Source organism: Protopterus annectens, chromosome 8.part1 (genome assembly GCF_019279795.1).
Source record: "Protopterus annectens isolate FY-2018-M chromosome 8.part1, PAN1.0, whole genome shotgun sequence".
NCBI classification, from domain to species: Eukaryota; Metazoa; Chordata; order Ceratodontiformes; family Protopteridae; genus Protopterus; species Protopterus annectens.
This window is the reverse complement of record NC_056742.1, coordinates 490,736,852-490,760,999: the sequence shown is the minus strand read 5'-3', so window position 1 is coordinate 490,760,999 and position 24,148 is coordinate 490,736,852. Positions and strand designations below refer to the sequence as shown.

Below are 24,148 nucleotides of genomic sequence, written 5' to 3'. Positions count from 1 at the left end.
CCCACCTCCATAGACAACACAAGAAACAAAAAACTAAGGGTAATGCTACTCAACGCCAGAAGTCTAAATCTCAAGATGCACGCACTCGAGGCACTCCTCAGTATGGAGAAAATCGATATCTGTGCAGTAACAGAAACCTGGTTCCAGGCTCCAGAGAGCACCCCAGCACTACCAGGATATAACTCATACCATGCTTTTCAGCCCTAGAACTCGGACCAAAATACAAAAGGCGGGGGAGTATCCATTTTCATCAAGGATACCCACACCTCCAGGTTAGTGGCACTGCACGAGGCATTGGAGACCATCCATGTGCAACTAACAGTGGGTAAAACTGCTTTTCAGTTTGTAGCTTGCTACAGATCACCCACCTTGTCTCAGGACCCCCACTCGGCATTCCTTTGAACATTGGAGAATATGAAGGTCTCACCGAACACAAAGATATTGGGTGATTTCAACTACCCAAACATTGACTGGGAAAACTACTCAAGTCCCAACTCCTTTGTCCAACGGTTCCTTGAGTTTATAAACTTAAATGCCATGGAACAACTGGTCACCACTCCCACAAGAGGGGACAACATATTGGACCTGGTCATCACCAACATGGGGGCTAAATGTTCCATACCAGAGGTAAACCTCTCGTTGGTAAGATCAGACCATAAACTAATCACACTGGACATCCACATCCCGACCCCACCCTCAGCCAAGGAAACCACTGTGAAAAATTTCTCATAAGCAAACTTCACACTTCTCAAGACCGAGGTGGAAAGCTTCAAAGCCCCCGGGCTAATAGAAAATGCTGCCCAAACCACAGAGTCCTTTACAAATGCATTCTATGGGCATAAACAGGAATGCATGGATCGAGCCATCCCAAGTAAACTCAAGACTTACTCCTTCAAAAACAGGAGACCAGTCTGGTGGACCCCAGCCATAAATAAGCTATACAACAGAAGGAGGAAACTGTTACAGGATAGAGCAAAATCCCAAAAAGGGAAGGCATCCCTGATCAGTATTAGCAAGAAACTACCATCCCTCATAAAATCATCAAAGGCCCGCTTCGAAAGAAAAATCGCCAAAGACTCTAAAAATAATCACAAGGCCGTCTTTAGCTACGTCAATAATCTAGGTGGCAACTCTCAGATCTGCTCTGAGCTGGTGTAAAAAATACACTGAACCCACTGACACTGCCAACATCCTGGTGGACAGGGTCAATGCAAACTTTACCCCCCTTTACCCCCAAAAGGGCCAGTGTCTATCCCAGAGTAATTTAGTCTCCCAGACATCACAGACACACAGGTGAAAGCAGCCCTCTCCAAAGCAAAAAGCACAGCATCAGTGGGACCGGATGGTGTTCCAGGCTGCATCTTACACGAGCTCCAAAAAGAACTGAACCCTCACATAGTCATTGTTCAAACTCAGCCTTACTACAGTATATGTACCCAAAGAATGGCGTACAGCAACAGTTATCCCATTCCACGAAGGTGGCGCCACAACAGATCCTGGGAACTATCGCCCTATAAGCCTGACTAGCCTGGTCTGCAAAGCTATGGAGCGCATCATCATGGATCTCATAAACAAAGACATTGGGAACCTCCAGACACTGGACCCTACCCAATTCGGCTTTGTTAAAGGCAGATCTTGCCTCTTAAACCTAGTTGACTTCTTTGAAACAGTTACCAAGGCCATAGATGAGGGAAGGTAGTCCACACAGCCTACCTGGACCTCGCAAAGGCATTCGACACAATACCCCACTTTGGCATTATAAATAAGCTTACCAGCTTGAATATCAACCCCTATGTCATGAGATGGGTTGCAAACTGGCTCAGGGATAGAACCCACATGGTCAGAGTTGCACGTGTCATGTCCGACTCCAAACCGGTTACAAGGGGCGTCCCACAGGGCTCAGTCCTGGGACCCCTCTTGTTTGGTATATACTTCTCTGAGGTACAGGCAAGCACAGGAGGACTATGGCTGACCAAGTTCGCAGATGATTGCAAACTGGGAGCCATAATCGACACTCCGGCTGACAAGCATCCTCCAGAAGGGTCTTACGGAGACGGATACCTGGTGTCAGAACCATGGCCTCAAGCTAAATGCCAAAAAGTGCATAGTCATCCACTTTGGGAAAAACAATGTGCCCACAAACTACCACATAGGTGGTAATCCACTAAGTACGGAAGATGTAATTGGGGATCTGGGGACCCAAGTAGATAGTAACCTCTCCTTTGATAATCACATTGCTGAAGTGGTTAGAAAAACCTTCTATATAGCCCACCTAATCACTAAAGGGTTCACATCTAGATCAGGAGAGGTCATTGTGACCCTCTACTCATCGCTCATTAGGCCCATAATTGAGTACAATGCCCCATTTGGGATGTACCTTACCCGACATCTGCAACAGCTAGAGAGACCCCAAAAGTACCTCACCAAGAGGATCGTGGGCCTGAAACAGATGCCTTATGCAGCTCGACTAAAGAAACTCCAGCTCTACTCAGTTGCTTACCGCCTACTCAGAGGCAATCTCTGCCTGACGTACAAGGCCATGTCTAACCTGGAATTAATGGACATGCTCCATGTCAAGAAATCCAAATCCCTTAGAGCTACACGCTCCAGGGATTTAAACCTCAGCACAACAATAAATAGGACATGCTGGAGGGATAGATTCATATCCCAGAGGCTTCCCTCGCTCTGGAATAGGATCCCTGTCCATGTTTGGCAGAGCCCCTCACTGACCCTCTTCAAAAGAAATCTTGATGAGTGGATGGGAAATCGTAAATTTACACCTGGGATCACTTCTATGGCCCTGCTGGACAGAGGCTCAGGAATCTAATCTAAAAGAGAGGCGAAAGCCAACACATTCTGGCTAGGCTTATAAATGCCCTAGGGCAGATAGCCTAGTACCTACCTATGAACCTATAAGTAGTAAACGATGATGCAGGGCGCACTGTATCTGCAGGGGATCAACTTGAACAGGAACTAGACAAGTTAAGTAATAAACGATGCAGGGCACACTGCATCTGCAGGGGATCAACTTGAACAGGAATTAGACAAGTTAAGTAATAAATGATGCAGGGCACACTGTATCTGCAGGGGATCAACTTGAACAGGAACTAGACAAGTTAAGTAATAAACGATGATGCAGGGCACACTGCATCTGCAGGGGATCAACTTGAACAGGAACTTTACAAGTTAAGTAATAAACGATGCAGGGCACACTATCTGCAGGGGATCAACTTGAACAGGAACTATACAAGTTACGTAATAAACGATGATGCAGGGCACACTGCATCTGCAGGGGATCAACTTTAACAGGAACTAGACCAGTTATGTAATAAATGATGATGCAGGGCACACTGTATCTGCAGGGGATCAACTTGAACAGGAACTATACAAGTTACGTAATAAACGATGATGCAGGGCACACTGCATCTGCAGGGGATCAACTTGAACAGGAACTAGACCAGTTATGTAATAAATGATGATGCAGGGCGCACTGCATCTGCAGGAGATCAACTTGGAAATCTGAATATTTTTATAACCTGTGTAAGCAGGAGAGTGAACAAAGTCCTGTAAAGCTGATTCGCTGGCTAGAGCAGGCTACTAGGATAGATGCAGTTCTGTGATTTAATGCATGTGTGCTTCAGGAAGTGGAGCATGTTGTGAAGTCTCTTTCAAAGTCTAAATGCTCAGGGCCTGACCATCGCCCTTGGTGGTTTATTGATTTTCTTAAAGGTCTGCTACTCTCAGCATTGTTAAGATTTGTCAGTTATATAATGATAGCGACTTAAATAATTGCAGGACCAATGATGCAAGCATGGAGGGGAAGGCACGAAATGTGTTAGCTCATTACAGACCAGTTTACAAATTAAATGTGGATTATAAAATTGAAGAATTAACAAGTATGAGGTGTCAGACGCTATGGTGCAAAAACATAAATCCCTGACTATCAGTCAGGTGTCCCGACTTTGATTAACTGTTCTAGTTCTTCGCATTGCTGGTAGCGGAGAATGGGTGTGCCCATTCGGGGGGAAGGTGGGGTAGAGTAGCATGTTCCTTACTACAGTTACTTGGAAGTGGGAAGTATTGCACTGCGTGTTCTGAGATTAAGTCTTTGGCTCACCAAGCTACTGCTTGGGGGGAGCCATCATTAGCAAGGACATGGGAACATCCAAGCACATTGGGTGGATGTTGTCAATACCGCATTGAAGCAAAACGCCCATCTCCTTCTTATGGGTGAAGTAAGGGACTTGCATGAATGATGTTATTGCTGGTTTGCCAGCAGTAGCACAGAATCCCCTGTGTCTGCCTGACTGACGATTCCTCTGCATGGGTTTCAGCCTAACAGATCTGGGGGGATCCTCACTGCTAGGGAGTGATTGGGCTCAGTTACAACAGGGGAAGTATAAATTGTCATCAAACAGGCATTGAAAAAACGTCTAGAATAAAATTAATAAATATGGGAATGGTTTCTTATTCTAATAAGGTAATTCACGATTATAATTATCCTTTGTCCCTAATAAGGGAAAGGCACATGCCAATATGTTTCTTTATTCGGTTAGTGCACTCAGGAAACAAATAAGGATAAACATCTGTCAGTTCTCATCCTTGATACAGCTAATGCTTTTATTATTTTAATAGGCAGTTGATTGATGTAGTCCCTCTATCCATCACCTCTTTTTTTATATTTATGCACATGGGGTTGGGGTGTTAGCTTAACATTGACTGTCATCTAGAGCCAAAGTTCTCATACCATGTAGCTAGCTAATTAATATATTATTTTAAAATGTCCTCCCTTGGATCACTGTTGCAGTATTCCGATACTTGTCAGCTATCCTGCCAAGGTTAACCTGACATCCAGCCACGATATCAAAGCCAAAAAAATGTTCTTGTTGCTCCATATGTCTGGTGCATTACCTTATCCTATGGCTGTAAGGGGATACATAAGACATATGACCACAGGATCTCAGACTGTCTTGCCACCAGTTGAATGCAGAAGCCTTGCTAATGGTCTGTTTTTTTACCATGTCACGTACCACTACCACTCCCAAGGCTTGGTCAAGTAACTACCTTAAAGGGGAACCGTCTTTCTCTTAATTCTTATCTTTAAGATTTATTCATGTCAACTAAGATAGGGCATTGTGACTGTGAAAGGCAGAGACCTCCACTCTCGATGTTTGTTTTGCTTAAAAGCTGAACACGATTACCATAATTGTAGAATCTGCCAGTCATTTGTTCCTAAAATGCTTAGTACTAGGCTAGCTTCTCTTTATACATATTTGGATAACCAATGTCTCAAGAGCCTCTTGTTTTCCAAGATGGCTGCACCCTCAGATGTCCCACTTGCAGCCAAAATAAACGTTTAAAAAATTAAAAATAGATTCTTCTGCTGCCTGGTCTGACTCAGATGTACCTGCTGAAATGCATTAAGAATCGCACTACGTCTGAGCTAAGGGAAGGTGCCTGCTACCATGACCCTGCCATAGGCCAGTATGGCATCTCTTACCTGCATGTTCAGCAAGAGTGAATCTCTGACCTCCACAAGAGAGACAGGGAACCCAGGGTGGTTATCTCTGAAGGGACCTGAGTGCATGCCTCAGATTTTTGTGCGAGAAGAGTTATCTGGCTTTCTTATCTAGGTCGACAAGGTTCCACACCACTACACATTCAGCAGATGTCCCAGTAGAAGGAATGGCTGGACTTCCCTCAAGGTTTACATAAGGCCATTATGAGCTTGAAGCCTCCTTTTCTTTCTTCCCATGCTCCTGCCCCTCATAGGTAATTACTAGGCTAATGACCACAAGGGCCTTTTTTAAGCTTAGCCATACATCCCAAATCTCTAACAAGTTTCGGTACCTTTGGTAAGTGTAAGCAGGGGCTTGGGAGATGAAACATTTACAAGCAGGGGCCTGAAAGATGAACCATTTACAAGCAGGGGGCCTGGAAGATGAACCATTTATGGGCTGCCTGTGTTCATTAAAAACATAGGTGCCAAACCAGGGATGAATTTCCTATTCCCCATCTAATTGTCCAAGTTGCAATTGAATTGGATTAGGGAGGAACTCTGCTTCACATGGATGGAGATTCTACTCAAAGGCTAGATTGCTGTGTGTGTGTGTGTGCCCCAAGTGCCTGACTACCAGGTCGACTCTTAGTGGTGTGTTGTCAATATGATAGTTACCGGGGGTGGATTACTTCCCAAATGATACTTTATGAATTTCTTGGCATTAATTATAGTCCATGGCTGTGACTTAAGTTGTTTGCCTGTGTCAGCCCTTCCTGTAGGGGATTAGTGTCTGTGGGGGATTCTATGACTGAACCTAATTTGTTTATTTATTTATTTATTTATCATTTGTTAACCGGGAAAGTCCGACTTGGAACAAAGCAAATTTTCAGCAGAGACCCGGGGAGAAACACTTCAGATGCATGTCTGGCATCTCTTACCTGCATGTAATGCGGGAGGAAACTGGAGCACCCGGAGGAAGCCCACACGAATGCAGGGAGGACATGCAGACTCCACACAGAAGGCACCCCAGCTGAGAATCGAACCGGAGAACCTCTTGCTGTGAGGTGACTATCTCTACTGCTGCATCACTGTGCCATCCAATTAATTTGTAATCATCTGCAGATTTAGTCAACCAGAGATGTAAATACCAAAAAGGAGCAGTCCCAGGACCAATTCCTGAGGGAATCTGCTTGTCATTGGCCTCTTCGTAGAGGTGAATGCCCCAATTCTAACTTCCTGGGTCCTGACTGTGAGCCAGTTAGCTGTCCAGTGGGTGACATAAAGGTTTCTACCTAAGCACTGGAGTTTTAACAATGCCTGAGTGGGGTATTGTGTCATTTGCTTTGGCCAGGTCAAGGTAGGCAGTGTGAACCATTCTGCCCTGATCCATTGCTGTGGTGACCTTTTCCAATAAGCCTACCAGGTTGAGTAGACATGACCTGCCCTTCATGAAATCAAATAGTGTTGGTGTCATTATTGATTATTTCCATGATAGCTCTTTCCGTGGCTTTACATACAAGACTAGTAAGACTTATGGGTCTGTAATTTCCAGGGTCTGTAGATGGCCCACCTTTGTGCAGAGGGATAACTGTTGCTGTTCTGCATTCATGAGGCACAAAGTCTTTTTGAAGGCTACAATTAAATAGCAATTCTATAGGGCCTGATAGGTCGTGTTTCATGCCTACTTAGAAGGCATCCTGGGATATTGTGTGGCCCCATCAATGCATTGTTCTTGGCCTTAGACAGAGCATTAAGGACCTGTTCCCTAGTGATAGCAGGGGAGTTGTATTTGATGGTATTTCCTGAGAGGAGGCTGGGGGGGGGGGTCAGAGGGGTTAAAGTTGGAAATGAATTTGCCTGCCAGGAGGTTTGCTGCATCTTCTTGCTCCTCCTTTGAAGAACCAGCATGAATATTCATCTGAAAGGAGAAACAAGATTTGGATGAGGATTCTCTGGCCTGTTCCTTTGCAAATTCAGTCTCCTGGACAGCAAGCCTCAGGTGATGTGGATACACTATCACCTGATTCCCCTGTAGAGGAAATTTCCTTTGGAGAAACTACAGCATGATGCAACATTTTGAGTGGGACACTAAACAGGTCTGACATACAGAAAAGATACTATAAAGTTATTGGAAATTGGGGCCCCTAGACCCTCTGCTGTACCCCTTATTCCCAAAGCCTTTTTGAATGCCTTTACTTCCACTTCTTCTAATGCAGATACAAGCCCCATGCACCTAAGAACCCTTGCAGGATCTATAAAGTGCTAGAGTGTACAAGAGTCTGATAGCAAATCCTACAGTCTTCTTATCCAGTGAAAAACCCAACAAACTTCTTCCTGCATCCAGTGTACTGCCATCTGACAGAGATAGTGGGGGAATGGACAACTTTGGCAAAAAGTCTATACCTCTGCCACCTTACCTTTCACAACCCTGATCTGCTAAACACAAATTACAAAGTATTTGCTTTCAATTTTGAGACACGTGAGTAAGTCTCTGGCAGTATTTGAAGATTCTGAATGCAAGTCTGAGGCACTCTCCTTGCTTAACAGGTCCACACAGGTACCTGGACATTCTATTAAGTACTGTCATGATGCCGCAGAGACTGTTCTAGAGCTGCAGGCACAGGCTTAGCCATATGTGGGTTTGCTTGGCTTCCCCTTCATTCTTTTCCAGAAGATGTTAAGGCCAAGCTTCTGGACTCCCCTCTTCATAGGGATCCCCTTTTTGGCTCCTCTGCTGCTTTGCAGGAAGAAGACAAAGTTGTTCAAGAATTTTACTTCATTTCCTAGATACCACTGTAATTACCTCTTTAAATCCACTTCAGTTGTTCGTGGATAACAAAATTCTCCTTAAAAGGGAAAGAAACTCTCTCAGAAAAGATATCAAGAAAAAAACCTGAGCAGGACTTCAACCCTGGAAGAATGTCTGTTCCAGAACCTGCTTCCAACTGATTCTCTTTTTGTCCCCCGCATCCTCCATTGATCCACACATTCTCCTGTCCAGAAGGCTGCATCTGTCCCTCCCAGCCTAGGAATTCATTCCCTAGACAAATGCATTTTTTCCATCATACAAAAAGGTGTGAAAGTTCATAAATAAAAAAGTTTTTTACCTTTTAGTCTTGAGTCAAGAACAATGCTTCAGGATGTGCAAAGTACTTGTTTATTCCATAAACAGGCCCCCATCCCCTCTATTGCATACCCAGTCTCTGTCTTGGTCAGTCAGTCCATTTGTGACTTATATGTCCCATCTCTCTGGAAAAAATATTAAATCATTCCTCTTCAAAAGAGGAGGAACTTCACTGAAATAAACTTCAAACCAGTTGCAATCTTGTTTCCTCGTTCCAAGATCTTAGAAAAAATGTATTCATAAAAAACTTTTACAATACTTCAAGAAAATCTACTAACCCCTACCCAACACGGCTTTTACCCACATCATAGCACAACAACTGCCGTTGTTGCATTTTTGGACCACATCATTAAAGCCAGAGAAGATAACAGTTCAGTTTCTTCTCTCTTTTAGATCTCCCTAAAGCTTTTAGTACAATCTCACATACCAAACTACTCTCAGAAATGTCTGCTTTGCGATTTTCCAGTACAACAGTGACTTGGTTCTCTGGCATTGCAGTTTTCCAGTACAACAGTTGGTTCTCTCACTACCTATCTAACAAGCTGCAGTCAGTAAAATGGCTACTTAGTTATCTTTTATCCCAGTTAATACAGGTGTCCCACAAGGCTTCACACGTGTCCCTCTCCGATTTTAACATGTTTATAAATGATCTTCATACACCCCCTCAACAAGCTACACTTATACAATATGCAGAGACTAAACACCAAAAGTGTGATAAGAGACTTGGGGACACAAGTGGACAGTGGTTCCACCTTTGATAACTACATAGCCACAACAGTTAGAAAATCCTTCTACGTGGCACACCTCATCACTAAGGGCTTTTCATCCAGAAAAAAGGAGGTCATTGTCCCTCTGTATTCATCCCTCATTAGACCCATTATATAGAACACAATGCCCCATTTGGTATGTACCTCACAAGACATCTGCAACAACTGGAAAGGCTGCAGAAATACCTCACATAAAGAATCACAGGCCTAAAGCAGATGTGATATGCTGACCATTTAAAGAAACTCCACGTATACTCTGTCGCATATCACCTGCTCAGAGGTGCTCTCTGTCTAACATACAAGGCCATGTCAAACCCAGAATTGTTGGACACGCTACACTTAAAGAAATCCCAATCCCTCCAAGCCACACGCTTCAGGGATCTTAACCTTGTCATCACAATGAATAGAACATGCTGGAGGGATAGGCTCCTGACTCAGAGACTCCCCATACTCTGGAATAGGCTGCTCATACATGCCAGGCAGAGCGCCTCAATGGCCCCCTTCAAGAGGAACCTTGACAATTGGATGGGAGATAGGAAATTCACCCCAGGGATCACATTAGTAGCCCTGCTAGACAGGGGTCCAGGAAAGTAAATATTTGTGGGAAGCAATAGCCAGGGAATCATTATGGCTAGGCTTGTATAGGCTCTAGGGCCGATAGCCTAGTACATACCTATGAACCTATGACTCCACTGTCATTTGCTCATGTAATAGTCCTTCCCAGTTACAATCTATCACTCAGCAGGCTTTCAGCTATATTGAAAACTGGCTCAGTGACGATCAACTTTTCCTAAATCCAAATAAAACAAAACTGCTCTTATTTCTCCCCACGGACCAGATTCTTAAGACACCTGCAAAATATCCTCTCTCAGCAATACTAAAAGTGAAATTGCATCTCACACAAAATTAATTGGGGTTCCTATTAGCATGACAAAAACGCATTTTGTCAAATGCGTTTTCATCGACACGTCAGGCAAACGGGCAAAACAGCGAAGCGGCTGTTCAGCGAATTCTTTCCCTGGGAAAGAAGTCTCTTAACCGCTTCGTTGCTTTGCCTGTTCTGAAGTGTAGTGTGGTCCCTTTTCCGGTATAGCTCCCGAGCGTGAATGTGCAACAGTTACTGACCTTAGGGTTAGGGTGCAGGTTAAGGTAAGTGCATATGTTTTAAAATGTTTACTGTTTTTTTTTTCGTTAGATGTATGGTTAGGTTATGTGTATATGTGTATTTAGTTGTTTACTGGTTTTTGGTGGGGTATAATTAGGGTTAGGGTATGTGTGTATGTGTTTGGAAGTGTTTAATTTTTTTTTTTTTTGGGGCGGGGGGGTTGGAACAGCTATTTCTTTCCCTAGGACAAAAATTGCTGTTCTGTGGTTTCGACATTTTCAGCTTTCGCTGAATATGTGTCGATGAAACGCCATTCGCTGTTTTCAGCATTTGGTGTTTTAATATAGACCCAGTTACTTGTAGATCAACTGAAATTTGATCTTCATATTCAAAAGTGCATAAAAGCTACACACCAAAAACTGGGCACGCTTTACAGACCAAAAAGATTCACCAACTCCTCAAGAGTTGCTCTAGCCTCCTTCCTTCACTACTATATGCCTTACCCATTTTCACCAACATTCACATCTCCCTAAAATCAAAAGTTGAGCTTTGCCATAACAAAGTAGCTAGATTTGCAGCCAGTCTGTCATATAACTCCCACCACTGCTTTGTCCTCAGATGTTTAAACTGGCTTGGGTTACCTCACTACCTCAAGGTCACCCAACTCCTCCTTGGTCAGAAAATGGCATACAGATCCTCATCCTGGCAACAATTACCTCCCTAATCACCTTCGGTTATCTGTATATGTATTATATGTTATATATTTTGTATATAATTTATATGTATATATTGTTATTATTTCAACTCAATTTGAATGTATTTATTGTGGAGCTTTTCTCCCCGGGCCTCTTCTGAAAAAGAGCTCCGTCCCAGTTGGACTAACCCAGTCAACAAATGTCAAATAAATCTGGAAAACACCTCCTTGAAATCCATAAACCGAAAAAAATCTATTGGTCACTGCCTGTATTCCTGGAGTAGTATTCCTACAGGTATTAGAGCAATGCCATGTTGTCACATATTCAAACAAGCAGCTCTAAAGAGATTTCTTCTTAACTCCCGGCTCTGTACGTCTCACAACAGGGTAACATTGTTACTTCTCCTTAACTCCCGGCTCTGTACATCTTACACCAGGATAACATTGTTACTTCTCCTTAACTCCTGGCTCTGTACGTCTTACACCAGGATAACATTGTTACTTCTCCTTAACTCCTGGCTCTGTACGTCTTACACCAGGATAACATTGTTACTTCTCCTTAACTCCTGGCTCTGTACGTCTCACACTAGGATAACATTGTTACTTCTCCTTAACTCCTGGCTCTGTACGTCTTACACCAGGATAACATTGTTACTTCTCCTTAACTCCTGACTCTGTACGTCTCACACTAGGATAACATTGTTACTTCTCCTTAACTCCTGGCTCTGTACATCTTGCAGGATGACATTGTTACTTCTCCTTACCTCCCGGCTCTGTACATCTTACACCAGGATAACATTGTTACATCTCCTTAACTCCTGGCTCTGTACGTCTTACACCAGGGTAACATTGTTACTTCTCCTTAAGTCCCGGCTCTGTGCGTCTTACACCAGGGTAATATTGTTACTTCTCTTTAACTCCCGGCTCTGTACGTCTTACACAAGAATAACATTGTTACTTCTCCTTAACTCCTGGCTCTGTACATCATACACCAGGGTAACATTGTTACTTCTCCTTAACTCCTGGCTCTGTGTGTCTTACACAATGATAACATTGTTGCTTCTCCTTACCTCCTGGCTCTGTACGTCTTACACCAGGGTAACATTGTTACTTCTCCTCAACTCCTGGCTCTGTACGTCTTACACCAGGGTAACATTGTTACTTCTCCTCAACTCCCGGCTCTGTACGTCTTACGCCAGGGTAACATTGTTACTTTTCCTTAACTCCCGGCTCTGTATGTCTTACGCCAGGGTAACATTGTTACTTCTTAATTCCTGGCTCTGTACGTCTTACACCAGGATAACATTGTTACTTCTCCTTAACTCCTGGCACTCTGTCTCACACTAAGATAACATTGTTACTTCTCCTTAACTCCTGGCTCTGTATGTCTCACACCAGGGTAACATTGTTACTTCTCCTTAACTCCTGGCTCTGTACATCTTACACCAGGATGACATTGTTACTTCTCCTTAACTCCCGGCTCTGTACGTCTTACACCAGGATGACATTGTTACTTCTCCTTAACTCCCGACTCTGTGCGTCTTACACCAGGATGATATTGTTACTTCTCCTTAACTCCCGGCTCTGTACGTCTTACACCAGGATAACATTGTTACTTCTCCTTAACTCCTGGCTCTGTACGTCTTTACTTCTCCTTAACTCCCGGCTCTGTGCGTCTTACACCAGGGTAACATTGTTACTTCTCCTTAACTCCTGGCTCTGTACGTCTCACACCAGGGTAACATTGTTGCTTCTCCTTAACTCCTGGCTCTGTACGTCTCACACTAGGATAACATTGTTACTTCTCCTTAACTCCTGGCTCTGTACATCTTGCACCAGGATAACATTGTAACTTCTCCTTAACTCCCGGCTCTGTACGTCTTACACCAGGATGACATTGTTACTTCTCCTTAACTCCTGGCTCTGTACATCTTACACCAGGATAACATTGTTACTTCTCCTCAACTCCCGGCTCTGTACGTCTTACACCAGGATGACATTGTTACTTCTCCTTAACTCCCGGCTCTGTACGTCATTACTTCTCCTTAACTCCTGGCTCTGTACGTCTCATACCAGGGTAACATTGTTACTTCTCCTTAACTCCTGGCTCTGTACGTCTCACACCAGGGTAACATTGTTACTTCTCCTTAACTCCTGGCTCTGTACGTCTCACACTAGGATAACATTGTTACTTCTCCTTAACTCCTGGCTCTGTACATCTTACACCAGGATAACATTGTTACTTCTCCTTAACTCCTGGCTCTGTGGGTCTTACACCAGGATAACATTGTTACTTCTCCTTAACTCCCGGCTCTGTACGTCTTACACCAGGATGACATTGTTACTTCTCCTCAACTCCCGGCTCTGTACGTCTTACACCAGGATGACATTGTTACTTCTCCTTAACTCCCGGCTCTGTACGTCATTACTTCTCCTTAACTCCTGGCTCTGTACGTCTCATACCAGGGTAACATTGTTACTTCTCCTTAACTCCTGGCTCTGTACGTCTCACACCAGGGTAACATTGTTACTTCTCCTTAACTCCTGGCTCTGTACGTCTCACACTAGGATAACATTGTTACTTCTCCTTAACTCCTGGCTCTGTACATCTTACACCAGGATAACATTGTTACTTCTCCTTAACTCCTGGCTCTGTGGGTCTTACACCAGGATAACATTGTTATTTCTCCTTAACTCCCGGCTCTGTACGTCTTACACCAGGATGACATTGTTACTTCTCCTCAACTCCCGGCTCTGTACGTCTTACACCAGGATGACATTGTTACTTCTCCTTAACTCCCGGCTCTGTACGTCATTACTTCTCCTTAACTCCTGGCTCTGTACGTCTCACACCAGGGTAACATTGTTACTTCTCCTTAACTCCCGGCTCTGTGCGTCTTACACCAGGATGACATTGTTACTTCTCCTTAACTCCTGGCTCTGTACATCATACACCAGGGTAACATTGTTACTTCTCCTTAACTCCCGACTCTGTACGTCTTACACCAGGATAACATTGTTACTTCTTAACTCCCGGCTCTGTGCGTCTTACACCAGGGTAACATTGTTACTTCTTAACTCCCGGCTCTGTACGTCTTACACCAGGATGACATTGTTACTTCTCCTTAACTCCCGGCTCTGTACGTCTTTACTTCTCCTTAACTCCCGGCTCTGTATGTCTTACGCCTGGATAATATCGTTACTCCTTCCTTCTCTTTCCGTTGCTCTTCTTTTTCCCCTTTCCATTCCTCCCGTCTCTTATAGCCAAAGCACCAGTTACTTCTCTGATAGCTCCCTGCTTTAACTCCATTTCCTGATCTCCCAAACTGCAAAGTTTCTTTCCTTTCTCTTAGTCTTTTGCACGTATTTAAGTGCTTAACGTCGTTACCGTTCGTTATCATTATTGATTATACTTTACTACTAAGTGTTCAATATCCTGTGATTGTTGTTCAATGTTCACTGTCCGATTTTCTGATCCGACTTAATTGTGTTGATTCTGCTATTTGTTATTGCACTTGTGATAATATGTAGTTTATTAATTGAACTATGTACGTTGGAGCTTTCCTCCAGGCCTGTGTTGAAAATGGGATTCATGCCCAGTTGGTCTTTCCCTGTAAACAAATGCCAGCTAAATAATTCAATAATTAATAAACAGTTCTTGGACCCTGCCTACTTAAATTTTCAGATTAGTCTCCAAGAATAAAGAAAATCTTTCATTTTTATACATTTTCTTATCAATTTCATGCATGCAGAACTCTGGCATTACATAGCTTTTAACAAATAATAACATTTTTAAATAGTTTTATGTCCCAATGATCCTCGCTTAGAGCTTCATATGAACGCTTGACAGTATGTCTTATAAAACCTAGACCACCTGTGCTTAAGATTTAATGGCTTGCAACTTTTAAACATTCGGTACCAGTGCACACTGTCTCACAGACATTCTTGTAAAGACTCGACTCGTCCACTAGCCTGAGAAGGCCAGAGCGTACCATTGATTAATCTGGTTTCCACGGATACCTGACACTTTTAAACATAACATCCCTTAACTGCTTCAACACTTTGCCTTTAACTATCTGTCAGTACAGAGAGAATACAATTGTAAGACACTTAAAATATAAAGCTGCTACTTATGTGAAACTATATCTTGCATAATCATGCATCTATTTTTTCCATTTGCTTTTGACATAAACATAGTCTAAACATTTTGTTTGACTCATCTGTGAAGAAGTTACAACTTAATATGCATTTTGTGAAGAATAAATATGAGAATGCGGGTGCAAAATGTCCTGGATGGAACTCCCCACCATTGAGTGGTATACCTCCCACTGCAGCAAATCTGTTGCTTGTCATCCCCCCTTGATACAGGAATCGCTGTCTCTCGGGAATATAGAACCAGTTCCTTCTCATGTCCAGAGAAAATGTTTCTATTTAAAACTATTAGCAGTGTCCAGAAAGAGTGAATATGGAGAGTCATCCTAGATTTGTCCCATCTCAACACCTTTCTGAGAGTTCCCTCCGTCAAGATGCTTTCTCTCCAGACCCTGCCCCCCCCCAATCTCTCCTCAGGGCTTTCTGGTCACTCTAGAGCTGAAGGGTGAATACCTGCACATCCCTATAGATCTGACCTGCAGGGAATTCCACAGACTTTCCGTCTCTTCTTCCCACCTTCAGTTTTCAGCGTTTTACCTTTTGACATGTCTAGAGCTCCCAGAGTCTTCACAAAGTGCCTAGTTCCAGCTGTAGCCTTTTGCACAACCCAGGTGATGCAGATTTTCCCCTGCCTGGACAGACTTCAAGCCTAATTCTCGTGATGCACCTCGGATTCACAATGTGTTTTATTGAAAGACTGGCATTCACTCTCAACTTAAGGAAATCTTCCCTGACACCCTCTTAGGATATAGTGTCGCTAGGATGCAGGCTCAGTACTCCGTGATTACTTTCCTTCCTTAGCAGAAAATTCTCTCCCTCCCCAGTTTTTCAGTCCTTGCTCCCTCCATCTAGAAACATAGCCAGAGAGATTCTATAATCCCTATATACACGGCAGCCACACTTTTAATGGTGCCTTTATGTGAGACTAAAGTCCATTCGGTCTCACCATAGCCAACCCTGGACTTCCCAATCCCTGTCTAGCCCTTTCTAATGTAGGAGCTGCAATGCTGGATATTTCAGGTGAAACACAACACAGGATTTCTCTTCCTAGCTCCCACACCCACCAGGACCTACACACCAATTCATCCAACCTGACTTAGGGTTTGTGAACAGGGTGCACATTAGTTCAGGGACAGTGGTCCCACAGAGAACTTGAGGAACATGTCATTGTCAAGGAGGTGAAAGCCCTCATCCAAACCTTACAGTCAGTCTCACCTGCAGAGCCCAGCCCTCCCAAAAGTGTTCACAGGTAACATCTCAGTCACATGATGGGAGCTTAAATTCTTACCAGTTGTGCAGGTGTGAGGGGATGGAACCTAGCAATAGAAAGTTGTCCCTACAGGCTGTTTATATTCCTTTGGAGAACAATCTGTATGCATACTATCTCAGCAGATCCAGAGCAGACCCTGACGAGTAGATGTTACACCAAGAGGTCTTTCTGGACATAGTCCACAAATGGAGTACACCTCAGATATATTTTTTGTTTCCAACAGAACAGACAACACAGACTGTTCTGTTCCAGGACTTCCTGCCTCCAAGCCTGGAGGACAGATGCCATATCCTTCATCTGGGGGGAGAAGTTCCTATATGCCTTCCCTGATCCCAAAGGTTCTCCTGAAGCTCGAAGAGGACAATCTAAAAATCTTGCTGATGACTCCTTTTTGGCCCAGACAGCATTGGTTTCCCCTTCTGTTTCATCTGGCCAAGGGAAGTCACTTCATATTACTTCACAAAGTGGACTCGCACAGAACAAGGGCTCTCAGCTTCACTTAAAACTTTAGGCTGTCAGCCTGTCTAGGTGATAGGATTTTAATTTCTTTAAGCCAACAATTCTTTGAGGACTCCTGGTGCTCCAAGAGGCGAGAAAACACTGCTAGAAAATTTTACATATCCCAGTTGAAAAGATTTTTCATATGCTGTCACAAAAAGAACAAGAACCTCTTTTTGGTGGGTATCGCTGTTATTCTGTCATTCATGTGAGATGTGAGCTATTAAAAGGTCTAGCCTGCTCCTGCATTAAAACCCATTTGTCTGGTGTCTCTGCTCGCCTGCTCTTAAATCCACCATTGCTCACTAGGATCGTGGTCAAGTAGTTCTTAAATGTTATGCTTCATTTGAATACTCTGAGGGCCATTTCCCCTCCCTGGGATTTAAATTTTGTTTTAGAAACCTACTTTAGCCCCTTTGAACTGACAGTCTCAACATCTGTAAAATTCTGTACTTGGATGACAGTTCTGCTGGTCACTCTTAGCTCTGCTAGAAGAGTCTCGGGAGTTGCAAGCTTTTATTGCAACTCTCCCCTTCCTTGTCTTTCATTAGGATTAGGTCATGCTAAGAGCTAATTCCTCCTTTATACCTTAAGTAGTAAATGAGCTATCTTTGGACTAATCCATTAATTTACAAACTGTTTCCCTAATCCTCAAAACAAGTGTGAGAGAACTTTTCATTCCCTAGATATTTACAAACAGTTAAAATTTTACCTGGAAAACTAAACCTTCCAGAATGTCTGATCAGCTGCTTGTCTCCTTTTGGAGAGTAAATTGGGAAGCCCTGTTTCTAAATAGAATGTCAGCAGTTTCCTTCTGTTGCAGCTTCCATGGAAAAAAAAACTACCAGCCGCAGTCAAGGCACATTCAACTAGAGCAGTCTCTTCATCGGGTACCTTCTTCAAAGGCATTCATTCCAAGTTCAAGCTGGAGGCTGCCACCTGGACGTCTGTGCACACTTTCAGTGAGAATTACTGTGCAGATGCTTTTTCCAGAGCTAGGAACTCATTCCCTAGATCTGTACTCTTAGGACTGGTAAACAGCACCCCCATACCTAATCCTGCCTTCCCCCAACATCTGTTAGCTTTGGGAATCACTCGCAAGTATTGGAATACTGCAACAGTGATCTAAGGAAAGACAGAGAAAAGCTGAGTAAGAACTTATAACAGTGGATGTCCTCCTGATCACTGATGCAGTATTACTTCCTTCCCACATCTTTCATGTACTCTGGACTGAGGCAGGCAGTGTCATGCCCACTTAATCTTACCTGGGCATGTTCCTGTATTGTTAGCTCTCTCAGACCTTCTCCGGGGTTCTCTATAGCTAGGTAGTCTGAGGATCCTATGCTCATACTTCACTTGTGTACCCCCAAGCCAAGGGGCTGAAACCATACGCCAGACATATGGAACGTCAGGAAGGATGTTTAGCTTTGGTACCCTAGCTGGACTTCAGATTAACCACATCAGAATAATCTACAAGTATTGGAATACTGCAACAGTAGCCAGTAGGACATGCAGTGCTACGGTACATTCTTACATAACTGTACTATGTCCTGGGGAAGGAGGGAGGGAAGGAATACTGCAACAGTGACCAGTAGGGCATCTAGTGTTATGGTACGTTCTTACACAACTGTACTAAGTCCTGGGGAAGGAGTACTGCAACAGTGATCAGTAGGCATCTAGTGTTACGCTACGTTCTTGCACAACTGTACTATGTCCTGGGAAAGGAATATTGCAACAGTGACCAGTAGGGCATCTAGTGTTACAGTACATTCTTACACAACTGTACTATGTCCTGGGAAAGAGGGTGGGCAGAAATACTGCAACAGTGACCAATAGGATGTCTAGTGTTACTGTACGTTCTTACACAACTGTACTATATCCTGGGGAAGGAATACTGCAACAGTGGTCAAGTAGGACATCTAGTGCTATGGTATGTTCTTCCACAACTGTACTATGTCCTGAGGAAGGAATACTACAGCAGTGACCAGTTGGACATCTATTGTTATGGTATGCTCTTACACAACTGTACTATGTCCTGGGGAAGGAACACTGCAACAATGACCAGTAGGACATCTAGTGTTATGGTACACTCTTACACAAGTGTACTATGTCCTGGGGAAGGAATACTGCAACAGTGGTCAGTACGACATCTAGTGCTACAGTACGCTCTTACACAACTTTACTATGTCCTGAGGAAGGAATACTGCAGCTGTGGTCAGTAGGAGATCTGTTGTTATGGTACGTTCTTACACATCTGTACCATGTCCTGGGGAAGAAGGGCAGGAAGGAATACTGCAACAGTGATCAGTAGGAAATCTAGTGTTACGGTACGTTCTTACACAACTGTACTATTTCCTGCGGAAGGAGGGAGGGAAGGAATACTGCAACAGTGGTCAGTAGGACATCTAGTGTTACGAGTACGTTCTTACACAACTGTACTATGTCCTGGGGAAGGAGTACTGCAACAGTGACCAGTAGGACATCTAGTGTTACTGTACCTTCTTACAGAACTGTACTATGTCCTGGGCAAGGAATACTGCAGCAGTGGTCAGTAGGACATCTGTTGTTACAGTATGCTCTTACACAACTGTACTATGTCCTGGGAAGGAATACTGCAACAGTGATCAGTAGTACATCGTGTTAAGGTATGTTCTTACAGAACTGTACTATGTTAAATGCCATAAATCTTTAAGAATGTAGTTTGTATTCTTACAGAACCCCTTTAATTTGAAGTCCATATTTTTGCCTTTGGATATGTTTTAAAATTGGTAATCATTGTAGTGGGGTTCATGGGAGTGTTGTCAAAGATTCTGTGATTTTTTTTTTTTTTTTTTTTTTTTTTTTAATTCAAAAAAAAAAAAACGGTCTTTTCAAGTTTCTAAAACTGATATACTGTGGGGAGTAATCATGTTTTTTAATAACAACTCTTCTCAAAAAATTTCCATTTCATGTTGAAGTGATAATGTCATTCTTGAACACCAAGCAGTCTTGTCTGGAACATTCAGAATCTCTGTCGTCATTGTCACAGTCTGTAAACTCCATTGCTGCTAAACCTTTGCCTTTGTCTGGTTTCATGAGGTGGATAGTTTTCTCTGCTGTTAACTCATTTTTTTTCCATGCTGATGATAAACTATAATAATGATGCTTGTTGAATTTCAGGTTTGAGCCTTCGTATAGTGTGCTGACATAAATTTCCAAACACATTTATCACTAGATGTAAATGGGGGTGTTAAAAGAGCTTGCATGCACTGATGATCATTCAGATGCATTGCTAGTGCCCCAGCCTTTAAAGAAACACTGCTGGGTTTAATTTTCTGATGAATAATTGTGTTTAAGTTAAGGTTTCAGCAAGATTACAATGAATGTAACTAAGCTCCTCTCCATAGGTGTGTACTAAGCTAATGGCCCTGGGGCCTTTACAAGCCTAGTCATAGGATTACCCTGGCATTGTGCCACCCAACCTTAGTTCCCAGTGCCTGTGTCAAATAGAGCTACTGGTGTTATCCCAGAGGTGAATTTTCTGTTTCCCATCCACTCATCAAGATTTCTCTTGAGGGTCAGTGAGGTGCTCTGCTTGACATGTATGGGAAGTCTATTCCATAGCATGGGCAGTCTCCGGGTTATGAACCTGTCCCTCCAGCATGTTCTGTTAATTGTGGTACTGAGGTTGAGGTCTCTGGAGAGTGTGGTGTGGAGGGATTGGGATTTCTTTATAAGCAGCATTTTTATCAGATCTGGGTCAGACATGGCTTTGTAAGTAAAGCAGAGATCGCCTCTAAGTAGGCGATATGAGACAGAGACTAGTTGGAGTTTTTTGAGTCTGTCCATATAGGACAAGTGTTTAAGGCCTAGCATCCTCTTTGTGAGGTACCTGTGCAGCCTCTCCAGTTGTTGCAGGTGTCTAGTGAGGTATATACCAAATGGGGCTTTGTACTCGATGATTGGCCTAATGAGGGAAGAGTAGAGGGGGACAGTGACCTCTTTCTTCCTAGATGCAAAACTCTTAGTAATGGAATGTGCCACATAGATGGACTTTCTGACCACAGTGGCAGTGTGGTGATCAAAAGAGAGGTTGCTGTCAACCTGTGTTCCCAGATCTCTTCTAACGTCTTCTGTGTTCAGTGGACTACCATCAATGTGGTAATTTATGGGAACCGGGTTTTTCTCAAAGGGGATGGCAACACATCTTTTGGCATTGAGCTTAAGGCCATGGTTCTGACACCAGTCGGTCATAGTGAGGCCATTCTGTAGGATGTCAACATCACTTCGGGAGTTAATAATAGCTCCCAACTTGCAATCGTGTGCGAACTTTGTCAGCCAGAGTCCCTTTGTGTTTGCCTTGACTTCAGAGAAGTAGATCCCAAACAGGAGAGGACCCAGGGCTGAACCCTGTGGGACTCCACTTGTGACTAATCTGCAGTCTGACTTGGAGTCAGCTACTTTCACACTGTGGTTCTATCTGTGAGCCAGTTTGCAACCCACCTAGTGATATAGTAGTTGATGCCAAGCTTAGTGAGTTTTTCTATGATTCCTGAGTGGGGAATGGTATCTAAAGCCTTGGTCAGATCAATGTAAGCTGTATGAACCACCTTGCCTTCATCCACAGCTCTGATGACTGACTCAAAGAAGTCGACAAGTTGAGTAGGCATGATCTACCCTTCACAAAACCAAACTGTGTGGGATCCAGAGTTTGGAGATCCCCTATACCCTTATTTATTAGGTCCATGATGATGCATTCTGTAGCTTTGCATATCAAACTCGTCAGGCTAATGGGGTGATAGTTCCCAGTGTCTGTAGTTTCTCCTCTTTTGTGGAGTGGGATAACTGTAGCAGTGCGCCATTTGGCAGAGACAAAGTCTGAGGTGAGGCAGTGATTGAACATAGCACACAGGTGAGGTGCCAGTTCACTCTGTAGTTCATGTAGAACACAGCCATGGATATTGTCAGGTCCCATAGAAGCTGTATTCTTGGCCTTGGGCAGTGCTGTTTTAACCTGTGCAGCAGTAATACTGGGTACCTGGCAATCTATTGGTATTGTGATTGGTCTTTTCGGGGGGGATAAGGGGGTACAGTTGGCACTGAATCTGTCGGCCACTATACTGGCAATATCTGTTGGCTCGGTATAGGAGGTACCATTGTGCAGTATCTCAGAGCAAATCTTGGTATTACCATGGAAATTCTTTACATAACTGTAGAAGGCCTTGTGGTTGTCTTTACTATCTGCTGCAATTCTGTTTTCATACCTAGCTTTAGAGGATTTGATGAGAGATCTCAATTTTTTTGTGAGGCAGATAAGGGAGTTTTTCCAGTCTTGAGACTTCACCTTATTCTGCATCAGATTCCTCCTCCTGTTGTAGAGTTTGTTTATGGCAGGGGACCACCAGATTGGCCTCCTTTTTTTTGGAGGAGAGTGTCTTGGTTCTATTGGGTATGGCAAGATCCATGCATTTGTGTACGTGTTCATACAGTGCATTGGTGTATGATTCGGCAGTCATGCAATTATTCTCCATTTGCATGGGTGCCATGAATTTAGCCACCTCTGTTTTTAGGATCCCAAAGTTAGCTTTGGAGAAGTTTTTCATGGTGGTTACCTTTACTGGGTGAGTGGGAAGGATGTGGATTTCCAAGGTGATTAGATTGTGGTCTGATCTAACCAGGGTGGAGCTGACTATTGGTGTAGAGCAACGGTCGCCCATGCTAGTAATGACCAGGTCAAGGATGTTGCTACCTCTAGTGGAGGTAAGAACGAGCTGGTCCAGGGCATTGGAATTTATGAACTCTAGGAAGCGGGCAAGTGTATTGGTACATGAGTAGTTTACCCAGTTAATGGAGGGGTAGTTGAAGTCGCGTAGTGTGTGTGTGTTAGTTGGGACCCTAATATTCTCCAGGGTGCTTAGGAGCGTGGAGTGCGAGTATTGGGACATGGTGGGGACCTATAGGATGTTGCAACCTTGATTATTTGGTTGTAATTAAATATTTTAAAATAATTTTTGTCATAAATAGATACAATACCTACTTCCAGTGTCATGTTGAGTAATTCCAAGGTGCTTCTGTGTTACTTGAGGTAATATTTGCAGAGTTTATCACCTATAAGTGAATACTGCGGTAGCGTTGTTAACTCATAGCAAGAGGTTCTCCCATTCGATTCTCGGCTGGGCTTCGGAGTGCCTTCTGTGTGGAGTCTGCATGTCCTCCCCATGGTTGGGTAGCGTTCGAAAGACATGCGTGCGTAAATGGGCGTGCCTTCATTGAAGGTTGAGCATCGAGCTGGCATCTCGGCGTTTTGTAAAATCTACTGCCAATCATTAGCGGACCGGAGTTCCGCTGTGGTGACCCCTTACCAGGAAAAAGCCGAAAGACAAACAACTACAAGTGAATACTTCAAAGCGGAATCCAAACTCTTTTGCATATGTATCCCACTGTATTTTAATTTATTAAGTTGGAAAACTGATCCAGATAAGACAATTTTTACATCATGCCCAGGAGTTTATAATCTTACAAGGTTAAAAAAGATGGAAGGACACTCTGATACTAAATGTTATAATTTAATAAGAAAGTAAAGCAGTAATAAGCAGAACTACACCCAACATCTTATTCAAGTCGACTGTCCTGCAACAGAAGTGATATCCATCCATCCAGAACCCCTTTTCCCATTTTTGCACATGGAGTTGGGGTGGCACTTCAGCAGTGACAATCACAAAGAGCCAAAATGCACAGCACTGGTTGGCTAGCTCTGCCATGGAATAGAAGTGGTATGTTTGTACAACTCATTACATTCAGACACAAAATAAGTGTGACATTTGATAGAAGATGGAAAAAGTGTTAGGTTATTGAAGGCAATAAAAATAATCAGATAAATAATTTTTCACTACAGAGAAGCAGCGTCAGAAGTCACATGAGGTTTTGCAAAAAAAGGTAAAAGGGGAGTTTTCAAGATGTTTGATATTTTCGTTTCAGCTTGAAAAATCAAAAAAAAAATCAAGCTTGCACACTGGTAGCAAATAAGTATTTAAATCTATGCCATTTTTTTAAATTTGC

The 24,148-nt window shown here is 43.3% G+C and overlaps 1 protein-coding gene across 3 annotated transcripts in view; it reads left to right on the top strand.

Annotated features, from left to right (window-relative positions):
• Window positions 1-24,148, top strand: part of UTP4 (UTP4 small subunit processome component) — an 881,210-nt gene that overhangs the window by 711,713 nt on the left and 145,349 nt on the right. The gene's annotated exons all lie outside the window — the stretch shown is intronic.